The 21,333-nt window shown below is 42.2% G+C and overlaps 1 long non-coding RNA gene across 1 annotated transcript in view; it reads right to left on the minus strand.

The window, feature by feature from the left end:
* Positions 1-893: 893 nt before the first annotated feature.
* LOC146861463 (uncharacterized) overlaps positions 894-21,333 on the minus strand; it is a 33,837-nt gene continuing 13,397 nt past the window's right edge. The window contains exon 3 of the long non-coding RNA XR_014978964.1: positions 894-2,350. This is a non-coding gene — a long non-coding RNA (uncharacterized LOC146861463). The remainder of the gene's footprint in view (positions 2,351-21,333) is intronic.

Raw genomic sequence — 21,333 nt, forward strand, 5'->3', positions numbered from 1 at the left:
TGCGATGGCGACACGCTTCTTCGGCGTTGCGAGACACTTCCTGGATGATGCGAGACGCTTCTGCTCGATGCGATGCTGCAGCGGCGACACACTTTGCGAGATGCGATGACAACAGCTCCGACGGTGGAAAAAAGGAGCTTATAAAGCATAGAGCATGACAATAGAAGTGTCCAGGCATGGTGGCAGTAACAGTGAGGGATCTGTAGGGGTCAGGGGCTCGGTGAGCTGGTACATGGATATAACAGAAGATGGAAACGGGCTCAACGGTACATCACATCAGTCTGCTCATCTGATTCCAAGGTAAGTAGAAAGTCTCGCTGTGGTTGCCATTTATCTTTGGGCCTGGTGGTTAGGTGCTGTCGCTGCACGTAGGTCTCCCTTATTTTCTCACAATAGATCATGCTTTGCAGCCAGGCAGAATCAGTGGGGTATGTATCGCCACCCCAGTGAAGTGCCAGACCTCAATGCTTGACTAAATGATAGATACAGGACCGGACTGGGAACCAAAACCAGCCCTGGCAAACTGCTCAGCCATCCCCCCCCCCTCCCCCCCGGGGTGTGGCGGGGGGTGCAGCCGAGCAGTTTGCGAGGGACGGTTTTGGACGATTTTGTTCTAGGGGGCCGATATTGCGACCCCTGCTAACAAAAATGCCCCCCCAGGGGCCCAAAACTGGCCCCCACCCTAGCGGCCCACAGGGGAAACGGCCCTGGATACATTTTCCCCTTAGTGTTGGCTGCTGGCATGCAGCGAGTAGTAGCAAATTCAAAACTTTTTGCAAATCGTCCCGATCATTTTGCTTCATGCCAACATTTTGAAAAGTAAACTGGAGACACCCTGATGGAAAATAAAATGCCCTGTATCTGCACCACGCAGGTAATCCACAAAACCCACATTTGAATTTGTACATGTAATTGGCTTTTATTGTGAGATAATGTATTAATTGTATACATGAAGCATTTTGTTGCAAATTCCATGTTCTCTAGAACAGCAGATACATTCTTGGTCAACAAAGTAAGTCTGTTCAGTAAGCCAAGCCAGTCATTGCGGATAGAGACTCAGGGACAGACAAGAGAAGCAAGTAATGGATCGTTGGCAGATATATATTTGCTGACCTTCTTCAGGGTGAGTCTTTCCAATGTCTTTATGTGTTCCGCTAATGTGTTAAACATTTGGAAATATGTTTCTGGTTAGCAAAAACTCAAATTGAAGTTATGTATGACCTCACTTATGATTTTTGTCATCATGCACAACAGAAATTTATGTAAACCTTAAGAATTCTCAGATCCTAAACCCAAGACATTTGGTAATACACCTATCGGTCGGCTCAGGAGGAATATCAGATGGAAATAACCTGATTCCTCACTTTTGTTGGACAGATTGTACTTTGGGCTAGGTCTGAGTTTAAAAGACAGTTAGAAGTATTCGCAAAAATGGGAGGTTTCGCAGGAAAGAAATTTACTTTGTCATGCCTTTTATAAAAACTATAAGACTTGGGCAAAAATGTAAAATATTGAAGAATAAAATCCAGTTTATTGGGCTAATAGTGCAGATGCCCTAAAAATCTAAATGGCGGAACCAGAATCCATGGTGTTTGCAGAAATTTCTTTGCAGAATGTTTAACCCAATTCTGCCCATTCTGTTGGTGGGCAAAAATGCCAGTCTAAACCTACTCAGAATATTAAACATGAATATGTTTATGCTATTTAGCAACAAAAGACATGATTTGCATGTTATATGCAAGACATAATTCACTGACTGCTAATTAGATGTAACGGGGTCTTTGAGATTCGGTATCCAACAAAAAAAATCTGCAATATCATTGCATTCTGCTATTTTTGTACGGTATCAATCCCCTCAGTCTCCTAAGATATAGCTCAGAAGGTGCACAATCTACATCAATAACTTTGATTCTGTTTGGATTAGAAACACAATCTTCTTCCAATTGTCCCAGACCCACACCAGCCATTGGAGGTATCCAGGCAGTATCGTACTTGCTGTGCCAGGTTTTCTGAAGAGGATGCCCCTTCCTGTCTATTCTTATAACTTTTCCGACATTGACCCTTACTCTCAAGACCACATTCAGCCCATAAATGCTCGGGGGATAACTCTTTGCTTTCTCAAACTGCCTGCTTACATACACCCCCTTTCCCAATGTGCCATCACTTGATCTTTTGAATCCATCTCTGATGATTGATTCAGCAGCCTCCACGGAGGTCCCATGGAACATCACGTAGAGCTTCCCGTCAGAGGGCACCACAGCACTTTGCAGGGTGACATCCACGTAGCCTTCTGAGTTTTCCTCTGCCCAGAGGTCTTCCACTGCATTGGGTAAGTGACTCATTGTGCTCACTGTGAAAGATGATCATAAAGAGACAAACTGTTAGGACAATCTGCAAACTCCAGAGGGAACTTTCCATCAGAAATGTGTCCAAATTACTAAAACCATGAGCGTGATTGACAAATTGGAAGTACTAAAAGTGAGACATCTGCCCCTGTAAAGTTACTTGTATATTTGGAGCAAACCGAGTTTTTTTTATGAACACAAATACAATTCTTCTCTATCACACTTAGGCGTGTATATTTTTCCATATTCAAAATTGTAACTGGGCGTATAATTCGACATATAAAAATGGAACACAAATGTACATTTGTACGATGTCTGTTTTTTCTTTGTTTGCTTCTTCATGGGGTGGGGGAGTATTATTCCCTGCAGAGAAGCCTTTCCCCTACACGCCATTCATTTTGAGGATTTCTTTCCTTATTGTCATCTCAGAAACACACTTATTCTGTCCTTTGACAGGAGTAATTTTGCAAGCCGTTTCAGGGTAGGAAATTATCTGCATTTGTTTGTGCAGATCGTCAAACCTAAAAGTTTGTGGTTGTTGACCAACTTAATGTAAGCAAATGCATCCAGAAATGCCCACCAACACTCCTATAGACATGGATTTTTTGAAAAGGAATTAAAATGTTGAGATAAGTGAGCAACTTAATTGAAGTGGAGGGACAGCTAGGACCTCTAGAGAAAGCAGCATCCGAATCCCCGGATAAGGGGGACAAATTACAACAGGTGTGGATAGAATACACTGACCTCCTGTAAAGGTTAAGAGAAGTAGACTATAGGGCGTTTGTACAGAGAGCCCATGTGGAGGCTGATAAACCTGGCACTCTGCTAGCACGTATAATACTGAACCAGCCCCAAGCAACCCCAATAACCAAGATCTGCTCCTCCCTTTTGGATGCGGCTGACACGCAGCTAATGATAAATGCGGCATTCCAAAAGTATTACAGGCACTTGTATAGTGCTCCTGGGCGCTCATGCACACAGGAAATTTGGGGATTCCTCCATGGAGTGAATCTACCAAAGCTGGACGAGGGAGACAAAGAAGACCTAATGTCACCGAATACAACAGAGGAAATTCAGGCAGCTATCTGGGACCTACCGCGGAATAAGACCCCGGGTCTGGATGGCCTCCCCTCTGAATTTTACGCGGCGTATGCCAAAGATTCAGCACCACACTTGAGTAAGCTGTATGCAGCTGCATTGGAGGAAGGTCCGCACCCCCTGACCACAAGTAAGGCATTGGTGATATCAATGTCGAACCCCGGAAGGGATGGTACGGACATTACAGCATGCAGACATTCGTCACCCTTAAACACTGAGTACAAAATACTGAGAAAGATTCTAGCGTCACGATTGTTGCCCTGCCTTAGCAAGCTGATACATGCAGACCAATGTTGGTTTGTGCCACGCAGGAGCACAGCGCACAATGTGAGAAGGCTATATCAAGTAATATGAGCCCCTTTAGACCAGTTTCCAGTGGCGGGTTGTCTCTCCCTGGACCTGCGACAGGCGTTTGACACGCTGAGTTGGGAGTACATGTTGGTGGCATTGGGCCAGTACAACATACCCGTCGAATACCTGAACTGGGTCAGGCTGTTACACGTTGCGCCAACGGCTCGCGTACGATCAGGCAAACACATTTTTAGTACATACGAGATTCATAGAGGCACAAGACAGGGATGCCCATTTTCCCCAATTCTTTTTGTACAAGCACTTGAACTACTTGCACACAAGCTATGCATGTCGGCCCAGGACTGTGGCATACCTGTCTGCCCGACGATACACCCTCTGTCACTATATGCATGTAATATAATACTGTACACTCAGGACTTATATAGCGGGCTCTCCGAGGCCCCAACGCTCTTCGCGGAGTTCGGCAGAGTGTCGGGGCTCTGCGTAAACTTTAACAGATCAGTAGCCTTCTCCTTCAAACAGCCCGATGCGCCGCACACGATTGACTTTGGTGACAGTAGGATACAGACTGCTCCAAACACGTTTAAGTATTTGGGAATGAAAATATTTAGGACACAGCAAGATAAACTGGACGGCAATGTTCAAACCACAATAGCTGCATTATATTCACAGAGAGCATTCTGAAAAACACTGCCGTTGTCTGCCACGCGCCGCTTGGCCATCGCAAAGATGGTGATGCTACCAAGGGGATAATATTATTTTACAACGCTCCCAATACTAATCCCCATGACAGTTTTCCAAATGTGATAGATTCACTGCTGACAGAGCTAATATGGGATGTGGGTAGGCGTAGGGTGGCACTAAAGAAGTTACAACTTTCAACGACGGCAGGAGGAATGGGACCTCCAGATTTTATGGCCTACTGTATGGGGAGTCAGTTACAATGGCTCTCATACTGGCTAGCGGGCCGCAACTTGCAGGAAATTGGCTATACACCAAGAATGCTGGTGCAGGGTAAATCACATGCTAAACTACATAGCACGCATCCAATTAACAGCACAGACTCCACCATTGCAAGTAGCACTGTAGTATTGGAAATACGCTTTAAAATATAGAGAACCACGCCTGTCCTATTCACCGAATACCCCTCTTTTGGGATTGCCCATACCAACAGGTAGAGTCACGCACGGTCAGCTGGCCGGATGGGAGGATGGAGGGATAACAACAGTGGGGGCAATGCTCCAGGAGGGTAATCCTGCAGTCACACGTGGACTTTGTTCATACTAATGGCTTGCCGGACACCCTATTTCTCTTACACGCCAGATTAACGCTCTACGTAAAAAGGGTGTGGGCCTCGGATAGGCAGGAACCACCAATGAATGAACTAGTCCATTTGCTACACTTAATGGGCAACGGTAGGCATTTGACAAAATGGCTGTACACGAGCTTCAGGGAAACACAGGATTCCCCAATAGGAGCTTTGTGGGCTAAGTGGGAGACAGACATGGAAACAGAACTGACAGACAGAGAATGGACAGCACTTCTAGCCTACCCGAAAGCAGTGTCACGCAATGCGCGATTTAAATGTATTCAATACCTTATCACGCAGAGGGCACACCTAACACCACATAGACTCCACAAGATGTTCCTTAGAGCGACATCGAACTGCCTGAGATGGGGAACAACCTTTACAACGCAACTTTTACAACGCACTACCATTACAACGCATTTTTTACAACGCATAATCCATTACAACGCATGATATTACAACGCATGACACTACAACGCATTTTTAAAAACTACCTTTACAACGCATTCCATTACAACGCATACTACCATTACAACGCATACCATTACAACGCATAATATTACACTATACTATCCAACACTTACCCTACTGATGCACCCCCTGGAGTTAGAATAGTAATTTTTACCCCTATACTATCCAACACTTACCCTACTGATGCACCCCCTGGAGTTAGAATAGTAATTTTTACCCCTATACTATCCAACACTTACCCTACTGATGCACCCCCTGGAGTTAGAATAGTAATTTTTACCCCTATACTATCCAACACTTACCCTACTGATGCACCCCCTGGAGTTAGAATAGTAATTTTTACCCCTATACTATCCAACACTTACCCTACTGATGCACCCCCTGGAGTTAGAATAGTAATTTTTACCCCTATGCTATCCAACACTTTCCCTACTGATGCACCCCCTGGAGTTAGAATAGTAATTTTTACCCCTATACTATCCAACACTTACCCTACTGATGCACCCCCTGGAGTTAGAATAGTAATTTTTACCCCTATACTATCCAACACTTACCCTACTGATGCACCCCCTGGAGTTAGAATAGTAATTTTTACCCCTATACTATCCAACACTTACCCTACTGATGCACCCCCTGGAGTTAGAATAGTAATTTTTACCCCTATACTATCCAACACTTACCCTACTGATGCACCCCCTGGAGTTAGAATAGTAATTTTTACCCCTATACTATCCAACACTTTCCCTACTGATGCACCCCCTGGAGTTAGAATAGTAATTTTTACCCCTATACTATCCAACACTTACCCTACTGATGCACCCCCTGGAGTTAGAATAGTAATTTTTACCCCTATACTATCCAACACTTACCCTACTGATGCACCCCCTGGAGTTAGAATAGTAATTTTTACCCCTATACTATCCAACACTTTCCCTACTGATGCACCCCCTGGAGTTAGAATAGTAATTTTTACCCCTATACTATCCAACACTTACCCTACTGATGCACCACCAGGAGTTAGAATAGTAATTTTTACCCCTATACTATCCAACACTTTCCCTACTGTTGCACCCCCTGGAGTTAGAATAGTAATTTTTACCCCTACACTATCCAACACTTACCCTACTGTTGCACCCCCTGGAGTTAGAATAGTAATTTTTACCCCTACACTATCCAACACTTACCCTACTGTTGCACCCCCTGGAGTTATAATAGTAAATTTTACCCCTACACTATCCAACACTTACCCTACTGTTGCACCCCCTGGAGTTAGAATAGTAATTTTTACCCCTATACTATCTAATACTTACCTTAAATGTAATTTAATATTATGCGTTGTAATGGTATGCGTTGTAAAGGTAGTATGCGTTGTAATGGTAGTGCGTTGTAAAGGTATTTTTTAAAAATGCGTTGTAGTGTCATGCGTTGTAATGTCATGCGTTGTAATGGATTATGCGTTGTAAAAAATGCGTTGTAAGTGCATGCGTTGTAATAGTGTGCGTTGTAACGTCATACATCCGCCTGAGATGTATAGAGGCAGATGCAGGGTTTGTTTATATGTTGTGGGCCTGTTCAGCACTAACTCACTATTGGGTGCAGATAGCGCAAATATTAACGGATGTGGATGGCAGGCGGACTTGGAATAGGGCAAAGAGCTGCATACTAGGGATATATCCACACCCAAAAGGATACAAGGTTCAGGCACGTTTTGCTAACCTAGTGTTACTACTAGCAAAGAGGTACATCACTAGGAGGTGGAAGTAAGCAAGGCCATCAAAACTAGAGGCGTGGAAGGAGAAAGTAGTGAAGTGGAGCCTAGACTAAAGTTCTGCGATACGCAAGGAGGAACAAAAAGGGCAGAGGAAAATACCCATAGCAATGGCATGGGATTTGCTGTGTGAAGCCTTTAAAGTATGGGATGGCTCCACACAGGTGGTGGCTGACTCGATAACTGACATGTCCTAGGTATTGTAACTGGAGACTTATGCTGCTTCAGCATACTGCTGGGTAGACCTCATAAGATGCAGGGCCAATGGTACTGGGGAGGTAGCTATCATGTACGTGATGACTAGGAACGAGATGTTGTACACTGAAATGGGTTTACTGTACTAATGCATACAATGTAAGCATAGGAAAGCCAGATACATCTAGTCAGTTGAACTTAACTAAGGCTGTGTTTTTGTTTCTATGTGAAAAAAAATTACACAACAAGGAATCCTTCATATATTTCTTCCTTCAACAAATAACTCACAGTCTGGTGGTAAGGCACTGACATATAGCCACACATATCATATAGTCATTTTAAGTAATAATTTCACAGTGTACAATTCTTTAGGGTGCACTTGTGCCGAGGATCTACCTCTACAATCCCCTAAGGAGAGACAAGCAAAAATTGTCTCTAACAAAGTTATTAATGTGTGACAGTACTCTACAGTAGATGTCCAGGCAAGGTCTGAAACAAAATCCCAATTATAGAGAAAAACCCTAAGTGAAAGATATAAGTCTATGACAGGGACTATGAAGACACACAGTGTTCCAATGTGGAGGTTAAAAGGTAATCTTTATTTCACAACTTTCTTCATATTCCTTAAATGGTTATAACCAAGCATGATTTAACCCTTTGATGTAGCCAACGTATTTTGTTCATTAAAACCTTTTTTTTCAAGGCTTGTTCATTGCTTTGCTGTGGCACAGCGGAGGGAGGATCCTGGAGTTGGTGTTTTCAACAAACTGCTTTTGAAAGGAGAACATTATATACCAGTAATTTTAACACAGAAAAACAATGAACAGATAAGCCCTGAAGAGGTTCTTAATGAACTAGATTCATCAGCCACAAGAAAGGGTTAAAGCATGTTTGGATAGAACGATTTAAGAAATGTGAAGAAAATTATGAAATAGAGAGTACCTCTCAAGTTCCATGTTGGATCATCGCGTGACTTCATAGTCCCTGTAATGGACTTATAGGTTTACCTAAGAGTTTTTCCCATTGCTTGGATTTTCATTCCAGACTTTGCCTGGACATCTACTTTAGGGTACAAAGCACACAGTAGAATTCCTTCCATAACTTCAATAACAAAGAAAACATAAAGTGCTATAATGAAGGCTCTCTTGTCACTGGATCTTCCTTTGAGATAGACACCAAAAGAGGAATGCACTGAAGATGAGGAAGCCTTCTATGTAGACAGCGTTTCATTTCTAAGCAAAAATAAAATCCACAGCCCCAGCGGTACACATGAGAAGTCTTTAGGTAGGAAGGGCATACAGCAGGAACGAGAAGAGACACAAAAGAAAGAGAGTGAGGCAGAGGAAGGAACAAGAGGGCAGGAGATAAAAGAGTAAGATACATGAGAAGTTGGGTTCTAGGAACGAAAGAGGTGCGAGCATGGAACAGAGGAGCACAGAGGAGAAAGAGCAAGGGGCAAGAGGTGGGACTAGCAGGGGGATTTGAGCGAGAGAAGTGAAGATCAGGACATAAAGAAAAAAAGTGAAGGGGGAGGTTGAAATGAGAGCGAGTGATAGGCGAGACAAAGAAAAGTGAGACACTGGGAAAACAGGGAAGGGAAGGAGAAAGTCAGCAGGTGAGAAGACAAGAAGGCAAAGTGGAAGAGGAAGGAATGAGGATCAGGGAGCAAACAGAGACCTGTAGATATAAAATAGTCCCTCGGGCAGTACAATGCAGGCACTCCAGTGGAGGCGCAGAGGTACACTCCAACAGCCAATAGAGTCCGCTAAGACAGAACTGCTTCTCTGGGCTGAGGCGATGGTTCCAAACTGGGTTTGAAATGAAAACCATCCATTTTTAACTGTTCCATTTCTGAAGCATTATTGATGTGGAAACAGGCATACTTCACGAACAGATGACTGACACAGAGACCTTTAGGCTTCAGCGCACTGAAATCAGCTTCATATATCCACCGATAAATTTGCTGTGGGTCCCATGAGACCCAGACAATCTGTAGCGTGACTGTAGAATTTTTTATTTAAAGAAATATTTCCTAATGTATCTTGCCCCTGCCTTCTCGTGCCTCTTTATCTATCTTCTCGCTCTGTTGCATCTGTTCAGTAAACTCTGGAGTTCTCTTTTCCGTCTCAGTTTTTGTGATAACCTTGACCCCACACAATCTTCAATTTAGGAAAGAGAGAGTGCGCTTTGCATTATAATAGATTGTCCAATGCAGCAGCCAGAGCTGAAAAGTGTCTGATTCTCCTTCTCACTATAATTGATAGAAAAATACGGTGAACTGACAGAATATCGAGTTGTTTATTTCAAACTACAACAATATTGAGTTTGAAATACTGAGGTACAAGAATATCGACAGCAAGTATATCGTGGTACAGAATATCGACAGTAAGGTAAGAAATATCGGTTTTTTTAAATATCGAAGACCGTAATATCGTTTGTAAAAATATCATTGTTAATATTATCGATATTTATATTAGTGTTCTGTATTTTAGCATGTGTGTTAAAAGTATGTGATGTAATTTTTGGGTATAAGTGTATTTTTTTTAATGTATGTGTTAAATTTTTAGCAGTAATTACTTTTATGTTAATTAATTTTTGGGTATTTTAGTTCTGTAGTCGGTTGTGGGTTTATAGGGGAACAGGGTGGGAAGTAATTTAATTATAAAAAAGTAAATATTAATTTTTATTTATTATTATTTATAATTAATTTATTGTTAACTAATTAAAAAAAATAATTGTTATTAATTAATTGATAATTATATTATTTGTGTTTTTTTAGGAGCGGGTTGTGGGTTTATAGGGGAATAGGGTGGAAAATAATTTCATTATAAAAAAGTAATTATTAATATGTATTCATTAGTATTTATAAATAATTTATTATTAATTAATTATTAATTGGTTATTTAATTTTAATAATTATTTAATTGATAAATATGTTAATTTTAACCCTCTGCTATCCAACACTTTCCCTACTGTTGCACTCACTGGAGTGGGAATAGTAATTTTTACCCCTCCGTTAGCCAACACTTTCCCTACTGTTGCACTGTCTGGAGTGGGAATAGTCATTTTTACCCCTATGCTATCTAACTCTTTCCCTACTCTTGCACTCACTGGAGTGGGAATAGTAATTTGTACATCTCCGCTATCAAATACTTTCCCTACTGTTTCACTCACTGGAGTGGGAATAGTAATTTTTACCCCTCCACTATCCAAAACGTTCCCTACTGTTGCACTCACTGGAGTGGGAATAGTAATTTTTACCCCTACGCTATCCAACACTTTCCCTACTGTTGCACTCTCTGGAGTGGGAATAGTAAATTTTACCTGTAAGCTATCAAACTCCTTCCCTACTCTTGCACTCTCTGGAGTGGGAATAGTCATTTTTACCTCTTCGCTATGCAACACTTTCCCTACTGTTGCACTCTCTGGAGTGGGAATAGTAAATGTTACCTCTACACTATCCAACTCTTTCCCTACTCTTGCACTCTCTGGAGTGGGAATAGTAATTTTTACCCCTACGCTATCCAACACTTTCCCTACTGTTGCACTCACTGGAGTCGGAATAGTAATGTTTACCCCTACTCTATCCAACACTTTCCCTACTATTGCACGCTCTGGAGTGGGAATAGTAATTTTTACTCCCACGCTATCCAACACTGTCCTTACTGTTGCATTCACTGGAGTGGGAATAGTAATTTTTACCCCTACGCTATCCAATACTTTCCGTACTGTTGCACTCTCTGGAGTGGGAACAGTAATTTTTACCCCTACGCTATCTAACACTTACCCTACTGTTGCACTCTCTGGAGTGGGAATAGTAATTTTTACCCCTACTCTATCCATCACTTTCCCTACTGTTGCACTCTCTTGAGTAGGAAGAGTAATTGTATCCTCTCCGCTGTCCAAGATTTAAAATATTGTAATATTTTAATTTGTTATATATATTTTTTATTTATATTATAGGTGTATGTGTCTGTATATGTATTTATAAGTTTTAATATGTTTTTTAACAATGTTAGGTTATTTAAATAATTATTTATAAATTGTATTAATTAAGTATGTATATTATATTTTATACATATATAGGTTTAATTTATTTTACATTATGGTGCCGATTCCAATCCTGTATTTTTTTTCCCGTACGACTCGTATCCGTATTTTTTTACGTACGAATCGTACAAGTACTGTACAAACGGTGAAGTACGATTCGTACGTGAGAAATACATACGAATCGCGTCGGGAAAAGTCTACGAGACGTCCCTGGACAGTTTTACGTACAAATCGTAAAACTGAAGTCCGAGCGCGCAAGTACGATCCGTACCGCCCTTCCGAAGACACAAGCGCATGGGAAAAGCCCCGTACGGGGCGAACGCCGTACCACTCGTATCCGGGGACAGTTGTGCCCGGGATACGAGTCGTACAGGCCCCCCCACCAGAGCCCCGTATGAACGCACCGTACCCCCACCCCAGCCCCGTATGTATGCCCCGTACCCCCAGCCCCGTATGTACGCGCCATACCCCCACCCCAGCCCCGTATGTACGCGCCATACCCCCAGCCCCGTATGTACGTGCCGTACCCCCACTCCAGCCCCGTATGTACGTGCCTTACCCCCAGCCCCGTATGTACGCGCCGTACCCCCACCCCAGCCCCGTATGTACACGCCGTACCCCCAGCCCCGTATGTACGCGCCGTACCCCCACCCCAGCCCCGTATGTATGCGCTGGGGGTACGGCGCGTACATACGGGGCTGGGCTGGGGGTACGGCGCATACATACGGGGCTGGGCTGGGGGTACGGCGCGTACATACGGGGCTGGGGTGGGGGGGCCTGTACGACGCGTACCCCTGGGGAATCAGCTTTTACGGCTGTGTTTGGCTCCCATAAAAAAAGAGCCCTACGGAGTGCCGTAGGGACGGATCGTACTTGCTGGTCCGTAAAACGCTGCTTACATTCGTACGGACGGCGCGTACAGGCTGTTCCGGAGATGATTCGTAAGGTAATTTCCCCCGTACAGTCTTTTCTACGATTCGTACGGAAATCACCTTTCTGTACGATTCGTACTTCCTGGATTGTAATGACAGTTTACCGGGTACGCGTCGTATGGAGAAAACGCTCCGTACGACGATTCGTAGGGCCTTTTTACCGAATCGGAATCGGCACCTATATGTATTACTTATAATTTACATTTTTTAAAAATAATTTTAACTATGTTTTTTTAATTATATGTATTTACTTTATTTTCCATTATTTTTTAAACATACAAAAACGATATTTTTAACAACGATAGTTTTTTTCGATATTTTTGTACTGAACATTATGTAGATAGGACTTCGATATTCTGGACATCGATGTTTTTGTGTCGATATTTTTGTACCTCGATATTCTGACTGTTGATATTCTGTCAGTGATCTGAAAAATACACTCATCTGTGTTCCAACATAGGAGCCAGACGCTGATAGGATTCTTTCTTATTCATTAGGTTGAACCTGAAGTAATTGATATAATAAAATCTGTGGTTCTCTATGGAAACATATTAATAAGAATTACAACTTGATGCAATTAATGTAACAATTCATCTGATATAACAGTTGTTAGAATGTAATTTAATATTTAGGCATTTGTTATAGTCATCAGACTAATGTTCAGAAAGGTGACAGGGACTCAGTGCTCAACGGTGTTCCACGCAGTTTTAAATTCAATCAAATTAATCTGAAATCAGGAATAGAGCATCATTTGAAGCACTCTGCATTCTGCTTTTCCCATAATTTCAAGAATTTCTCAGGAAGGTTTTTGTAAAACTGTTTTTGTTGACCCCAACTTATAATACAAACACAAAAATATAGGTAAATTGAATAGATAATAGTAATGTCATACCACCCTGCATTCTTACGTTTCCCAATTTAAATGGTACACAGCAAGCGTGAGTGGGCACAAGACGTGGGATAGGAAATGCCTCAAAATACAGCATCGAAAGAGTGGGATACACAATGGGAATCAGGTTTATTTTTGGGATCTGGGTTGATGGGATAATCGGGTCAGGGGTCCTTCAGCAGCTAGGATACTTACCAATTCCAGACATTTGTCAGGAAGTTACGCACACAAGGAAGTTGTGTATTGTTTGGCCTGTGTGATTGCCATCTTTTTTACTTACCCAGAATGACCTACAGATTTCAATCTTTGGTTTAAAAAAACTGAATTCTGCCACATTTCTGCTATAGAAAACTCTATCTTTTGTCAGGAACTGCTAACATTCCACCATCCAGCTAAGCCGCACTTTTTACTAATAAAAGCAGTATCTCTCGTGTTGGTGAGCTTATCGTAAAGGACAGGAACAGGCCAAACCTGTGACTTTGAGAGATCCGTGTTCTGTCAATCTGGCCTTCGCATGCTCAAAGTGTTGGCCTGTCCTTGTCCCTGGTAGTAGACCCACCCACACATATGGGGTATTGTATTTATCAAGTGAACTGTGGGAAAGTTGGATGATGTAACTTGTGTTTTGCCAGACGTTCTGGAGTTTCTATCAAGCAAATGTACCAAAGGCACTGAAAGAAGTGTATTGCCTCTGGACACCCCAAGAATACCCCCATATGGTTAGTATCCCCCACCCTCAAAAGACCCAGAAGAACACCTACGGGAACAAGCCTTGGCAGAAATATATTCCCGGGCTAGGAGCACTACAGGGAATTGCCATGTTTAGGAAAAAAAGGTTGCTAAAATATGATAAATGTGTGTTCTCCTGGCTAACCAGGCAGGCGAGCGAGGACATGCTGGCACCAATAGATTGCTGAACAGTGAATTATACATAGTTATTGTGCTGCAATTTAGCAAACTGTGCAAATATCGCATCATTGGTTGTACAGACTTAATGCCCTAGGAAAACCCCCACATGTTGGATGCTGAAGGATTAAAGATTTTCAAAGCAATATTTTCTTGGTTAGTGTTTTGGGATTGATAGTTATCATTTCAGAAACGCGACAACACAATGAGCAAATGCGTTAAAGAAAAATGTGGAGATATTTTCTTTTATTATGTTTTCAGGAAGTAATGAGATATTGATGTGGGGTTCACGCCAAAACGTAGGTTGGAATGTGCTCAAAAAGTCATATAGTTTTCATGAGTGAAGAAAGAGACCAATCAGGTACATGTGTTTAAACAAATTAATACCAATCTCTTGAAAAAGGGTACAAAGGTGTGCAAACCCTCCAGCAGGGAAAAGGTTGCATCTTCTGCTTGCTGTTCAGCAAATAAGCTGGCCCATTTGGGAAAGATTTCTGTTTTTCTTGCTTGTCACTGAACTCTAACCAGTTTCCGCTTGCGTTCTGCTACAGCACATGTCCGGTCTAAGCAATTAGCAACAGGAGATATTTTTTGTGACAAAGCACCTAAAACGATCATACCTATCGTAGCATAACCCTAAGAGAGAGTGAAGCAAAGTATCCCACAGAGGGAAAAGTTGGGTCTCAATAACGAACTACAGTTTAACATTGAATTGTATTTCAATTACATGTATATAGCATTTACTACTTCTGACGAGGCATTAAAGCTCCTTACTGCGAGTTGCACGCTACTCTGGCACCCAAAGTTACAGGTTAGACCAGTACTTTTTAGGTCGAGCCTATACAGCGATTGCATTGTTAGGCGATCTGTTGTAGGTACTTTGTGAGGGTCTGACTCCTCCCAGGCATTGGATTGGCTTTTGCGTGTGTCTTTTAAGAATCATAGCCTGCAAATGGCTGATGGTGAGTGCAAGTCCCACCTCTTCTGAAAAGTTAACTCCCATGGAGTATTGCAATGGGTACGAGCAGCGACGCGCACGCAGTCCCTATGTGCAGTGCTGACCGGGGAGTGCAGCCGAGCGATGAGTGCTTGTTATTAAGGCAACTCTTTCTGTCTCCTCCCCTCTGATTCCCCCATTCGTCCTCTTTCTCTTTCCGTGCCCTGGCAATGCGAAGCAGCCAATGCTAGACCTGTTACAGTTAAAGTGTGTTTTCGTTTCACGCTCCTTTAGCTATCTGATTTGCTAATGGAGGCCACTTTTATTTCGGTGACCGGGCCTATTTGTTACCCCAGTCCGACCTAGGCCTTTTGTCCATGTAGGGAGCAGCCATCAGAGTTTGTGGAAGCCTTGAGCTTGGGTGCAGCAGGGTCCTGAGGTCTGGAGAGCTTCTGGTGACTGTTCACCTCTGCAGGCTCTGGCCTGGGTTTGCTGAACCGGTTGTGCCCAGAGTTCGGGGCCTCCCAAGCTCCGAGATTGGCTGTGCCGGTAGGCGGGGCCCGGCTGCATCCTACTCCCTGCTGTAGTTTTCTGTTTCCCTAGAGTAGGCCAATTCCTACACACATCACACACTTATGTGTGGTGACAGTGGCGTGCAGGGACAGCACCACTTCCAAGCCAGCAGCAGCGTCCATGCAGATCCCAGGAATCCACCAGTAGTCCCATTCTGCCCTAAACTCAGAGCATTTATCTCATTTTCCGGCTTCCCAGTATCTTAGTTTTGGGATCAGTGCTTTTCAAGCATGCCGCAGCTGAAAACGCACATCTTGGGCAGGTGCTTTGCAGCCCCTGCCCTTGGATGCCTCTGTGTGGTACTACCTCTGACTCTCAGACTGTTCCGCACCTAGTCAGCTCTCGGGTCTCACTGCAGTGCGAGCTTCCTCAAAACGGCCCCTCTTTCTCTTTAAAGCACTTCAGGTGTGTGCAGCTCTTCTGTTTTACTTTTGGTTGTGCCATATTTTCCAGATGTGAAGTCAGTTGGACCTGCCTTTCTCACATCACCTTCCTCATCTCCAAGAGGCCTAATGCACCACCAACATAATAAAAATTGTTGGTTGATATGAGTTTCCTTAGCACACACCACTGTTTCTGGTCAATGGATGAATTTAAAGGTGCAGAAAGAGGTGTTTATCATTGGCTTGAGTGACTGCACTTCAGATGTAGACAGCCATCTTCCTGGTCACATCCTGTTAGGTGATGTTGTTAATTGGACCCTTTTCTGTTAATGAAAGAAACCACCATTTTTTGGCCCCAGGATAAAGTTTTCAGAAATGGGGTGCGGTATTTCTTTGTAAATGAAATTAAGCTGCAATATGGTGTACATCAAATGATAAAGAATTCTGGATCTCATGTCTGAGGTCTAAGTGACAATTGTCCCACCATAATTACGTAGGAAAGACCATCATTGTTGGCTGTATCTCCTTTGGACCACCATGTGAGTCAAGGTCCTCCCAGGCAGAGACAAAAAATCTATAGCTCCCACATGCAGGGAGAAAACTCTCTGAGCTATGGTTTTTATTTATTTCCCTGGGAGGCAAATCTAACCATGATGGTCTTCCCTACCTAAGCATGGTGGGGCAATCGTCATTTAGACCTGGTGACCCAAAGCCAGATGGGCTACTAGGTCAAGAGTTGACACTTCCTAAGCCAGCTGATGCTCTGCTGGTGGAAATTGTATGTTTTCTCCCCACTTTTGAATACTTAGGGAACCGGAAAAATGGTGAGGCTTAAGGACCACCAATTTATGGTGGTCCGCCAGTCTACTAAAACTCTAAATGAGCTCTATTGTCTAATTTCTGACACAAAGGTTTCAGCTGGCAAATTATTTATTTTTGTAAATTCACTCTGAAGAGGGGATTACGGTTATCACTCTAATGTTGACATGGTGAAAGTGAACTCTTTTCCGCACACATTCCAAAACACAATCCCTCTAACGTAAGTGCTTAGATACTGACTGAGAGTCATTAATCTGTTGCAGGCTTAAACATTTTAAAAGAAAAAAGAAAACCATAGCTGTGTGGCAAAGTGATACCTGTCATCAGAGATTGCCCATGTGTAATTACATAGGTGTGATGTGTTTATTAACCACAAATATAGCAAAGAAGACGAGGAAGATCACAGCGTGATGCAACCATGTAAAACTATTTCTTACTAATGCGCCTCAAAAACTTCCATCCATCAAACTTGCTTTCAAAACAGTTAATGTATATCTTGTGGCCTAAATAATGATAAATCATTTTCTAGCACCTGCTGTTTCCTTTTTAGAGTGAGCCTTGACAGTGCTTGCGCTGTCAGGCGATCTGTTGTCTTTACTTTGTAGGGTCTGACTCCTCTCACGCTTTGGATTTGCTTTTGTGTGTGCCATTAAAGAATCATAGCCTATCAATGGCTAATGGTGGGTACATGTCCCACCTCTTCTGAAAAGTTCACTCCCATGGAGTATTGTCGTGGGAACAAGCAGCGACGTGCAAGCAGTCCCGACGTGCAGTGCTGACCTGGGAGTGCAACCGATGAGTGCTTGTTTATAGAAGCATCTTTTCTTCTTGGCTGTTCATAATTAATGCTTTTTAAGCAGCTTCTCTTAGTTGTATCTTCTGGGCTTGTTGTGGGGGATATATTTGACGTGGTGTTGATAAGTGGTGGGCTAAAGACCCTTTCAGATTTCTTGATGCTCCTCCTGCAGTTTGCTTGTATGGTATTGATTACTGCTGGTACTTTTCGTAGCTCTGTTCAGATGGGTGAGTAGTTCCAGATTTCAGATTTAGTCAATAGATTTACTAGAGAATTTGCGACAACTTCCTCCACTTTGTCAATTCGCTAGTCGATGCTAGCTGTATGGCTGGTAATTTTGTGAAGGATCCTGATTTGCCTCTTCGTCATGGACTGAGGGGGTTAAGATCCCAGCAATTGGGGACATAATAACATTTCAGACCCATGTTCAAAATCACAACTTACCATGTTCCCAATATTGTCGATACTTGCAGAATACCCACAGGCTTAGAGCTGTTTTAGGGGACCAACCATCTGCTCTTCCACAGGGATTTTATATGGTTTGTATTGCACCCTGATTTATGAAATTTTCTCCCAAAAAAATGTGGTTTATCTCTATTAGGAGTGGTACGCACGGCTTGGGTTAGACACCATAGGCAAGAATTGGTCAAACATTCTGGAGAACCACGACAAGACGCTGAGAGAAGCACAACTTAAATGTAGCTATTATAAAGTATTATATCAATGGCATTGGTCTACATCACGACATCTTAGGGCACACATTTCTCAGGATTCCAACCGCTCGAGGTGTCATACCCCATACTGCGATATAGTACATATAGTTTGGACATGCTCAGTACTCTCACATCTTGGAAGTAACTGTGGGACTTGATTAAAATGAGTTTACGGGTTTGTGAAGGACAACTCTGCAGAGATAGTGGTTACAAGTAAGTTCCATCTTTTATTCATAGATCTTAATTATTTAAAAATAGGAAAGGAGACCTCAGCCCTATAAACGAACACTTGGTAGAATAATAAAGGTGTCTGAGCACTCTCTATCCCACATTTACTCTCATTTGAGTATTTTTTCCCTTTTTTCCCTTCCTTCACTTCTTTACATTACATATTATCATGATAAAAACACAAACTCTGTATAGGGACCCTATTACACTACGATGGTATTAGTAAGTGTCTTGGGCTCTGTGTCTTTACTCACTACCTAGACCACACTGAACACACAGTGTTTATCCAAAAATTATTTATGAAAACTGGCCAGCATGAGCCACTATACAGAAAGAGTGAACACATGATCGTTATCTTTCTAATTCTTTCTAACCTCACTTTTTACTATGCTATTCACATCTGGTGGTTGTAACCAGAAGGCGAACATTATCAAATGCCACCAATGAAGACCAACATTTGTTTTGATGATGTATGTTTTTGGTTGCAGATTTGCTTGTTTTGTTCTGAACACTGGGTTGGTGAAATGTACAGATATCCCCTGGGGCCTTTATAAAAGAAATTAAGCTTTATTCTCTTTTTCTTTATCATTATAGAATATTCCCTTCCCCCCCCCTCCTTCTGCCTGTTATAAAGTAACAAATAACAGGTCCTGAAGAAGATGGTTTCCAAATAACTATACCATTGAAACGTACGTTGACCAGAGAGAGAGTGTGACACCGCAGCTATCAGCACAGCAATCGGGGGTTGATTGTATCACCCGGTTCTTCCATCTGTGCATGCAGTGTTGTTCTGGGGTGTAGAGTGTGAATGTGTTGAGTGCAAGCGACATGCTTGTAGAGCTGAGAGAGGTGTGAGTTTGTGTTGGGATGTGTTGAATTTACTTGATATCATTTCATTATATGTGATTTCAATGGTGCCGAAATTATTTGTATTATTGGTATAGCACTATCAGAAAGATAATACCAGTCACACTTGTGTAATTGAAAAAATATTTATATATTCAAAATAATGTTTTAAATGATGTGGAATACTAAAAGACATAAAAGATAAAAAAGAAAAAAAATGAAATAAAATATGAAAGAATCTAAAATCTTTCCGTGTGGAGAATATTATTATGCCCCTTGTTTGAGCTTTGATAAGCCACTATTTAAAGAAATATAGGTCTTGAGGGAATGTTACTTTTGTAATATTGATTGGTCTCCATCACGACATCTTAGGGCACACATTTCTCAGGATTCCAACCGTTAGAGGTGTCATACCCCACACTGCGATTTAGTACATATAGTTTGGACATGCTCAGTACTCTCACATCTTGGAAGAAACTGTGGGACTTGATTAAAATGAGTTTACGGGTCTCTATCCCACTGGTAAAGAGAATAGCTATCTTACATGACACGTGCAACTGCCCCCAAAGCCCCATCATACCTGTTGTGGCTTGTAACTGCCCTGGTGGTGGCTAAAATAGGGATTTTACGACATTGGAATCCAAATGTTATATTGCTTCATCGCACATGGTGACAACCATGCACGCAGTGGCCTTGTACAAAAAGATAATCTACAGATTAAATGACCAAATGCAACAGTTTGATGAAGAGTGGTGCAGGTGTCCAGCATAGATACTACTTGTGTTGGATTCCTGATATTATGTCCTCTTGTGTGCTGAGCACCAGGACATGCTATGAGTGGGGTAAGTTTGTCATGGAAAGCTTGCTCTACATTTCTGCTAGGCAACTTTTATATTGTTGTTTTTGGTACTCACTTACTGGTCGGACTTGTTTTGATGCCACATTGGTGGCACCCCTTGTGCTCCTCCCCTTTGCTATCATTTCTGTAGTTACATCTCTGATACTGTGTGAAGAAATATGGTGGATTGTCTCCTGTTGGAATGTTGATTTAACTAAAATAACAATAACGTATTGAAACACAAAAATAGAACCCAGCAATTGCGTCCACTTAGACTTCATGAGCAAGAGAATGGCTTTGGCAGTTTGCAGTTTGCTTATTTTGTTGGTCTGATCTTAGTATTGGAGAAGGGGGGCAGGTAAAGGGAGAGACAGGTATCCAGCAGTGCCATTTCTTCCTAGCATAAGTGAAATGTAGAATTTGCTTTATTAACTCTCTGAATTTGTTCCAAGTTCCTAGACTCGAATAGAGAATCCCAGTGTAAGTAATACTTGGTGGTGATTAAGCTCAGTATCTTATCTTGCATCTTGCGTAGGAATCTATTTAGGAAAAGAGACGTGTAGGCAGGCACTTTTGCACCTGTGCCAGGATACAATCACAGGCTTTGATTTGAGTTTTCTTTGGCTCTCGGTGAGTGTAAACTGGATGACAGCTTTAAGACCTCGGCTGCCCCCTTTGCTGAGTTTGTTTATTTATTTGGGGTAATATTGGTTTCGCTTGGCTTTTGTCATAAGTATTAATTTCAATGAATCTATATATCAGGCTGGCCCTTATGGCAGGCTTCCTTTAAAATTTGAAATATGCTCTAATTTTCTTGAGTGCAAATGCCTTTGGATTAATCGGCAATGTAAGTGTCAAAAAAGGTAAATGTATTGACTGCTGTAAGTGAATGAATTTTGCTGAAATGTGGTCGGAAGGGAGGTCA

The sequence above is a fragment of the Triturus cristatus genome, chromosome 3_1 (genome assembly GCF_964204655.1).
Source record: "Triturus cristatus chromosome 3_1, aTriCri1.1, whole genome shotgun sequence".
In the NCBI taxonomy this organism is placed as follows: domain Eukaryota; kingdom Metazoa; phylum Chordata; class Amphibia; order Caudata; family Salamandridae; genus Triturus; species Triturus cristatus.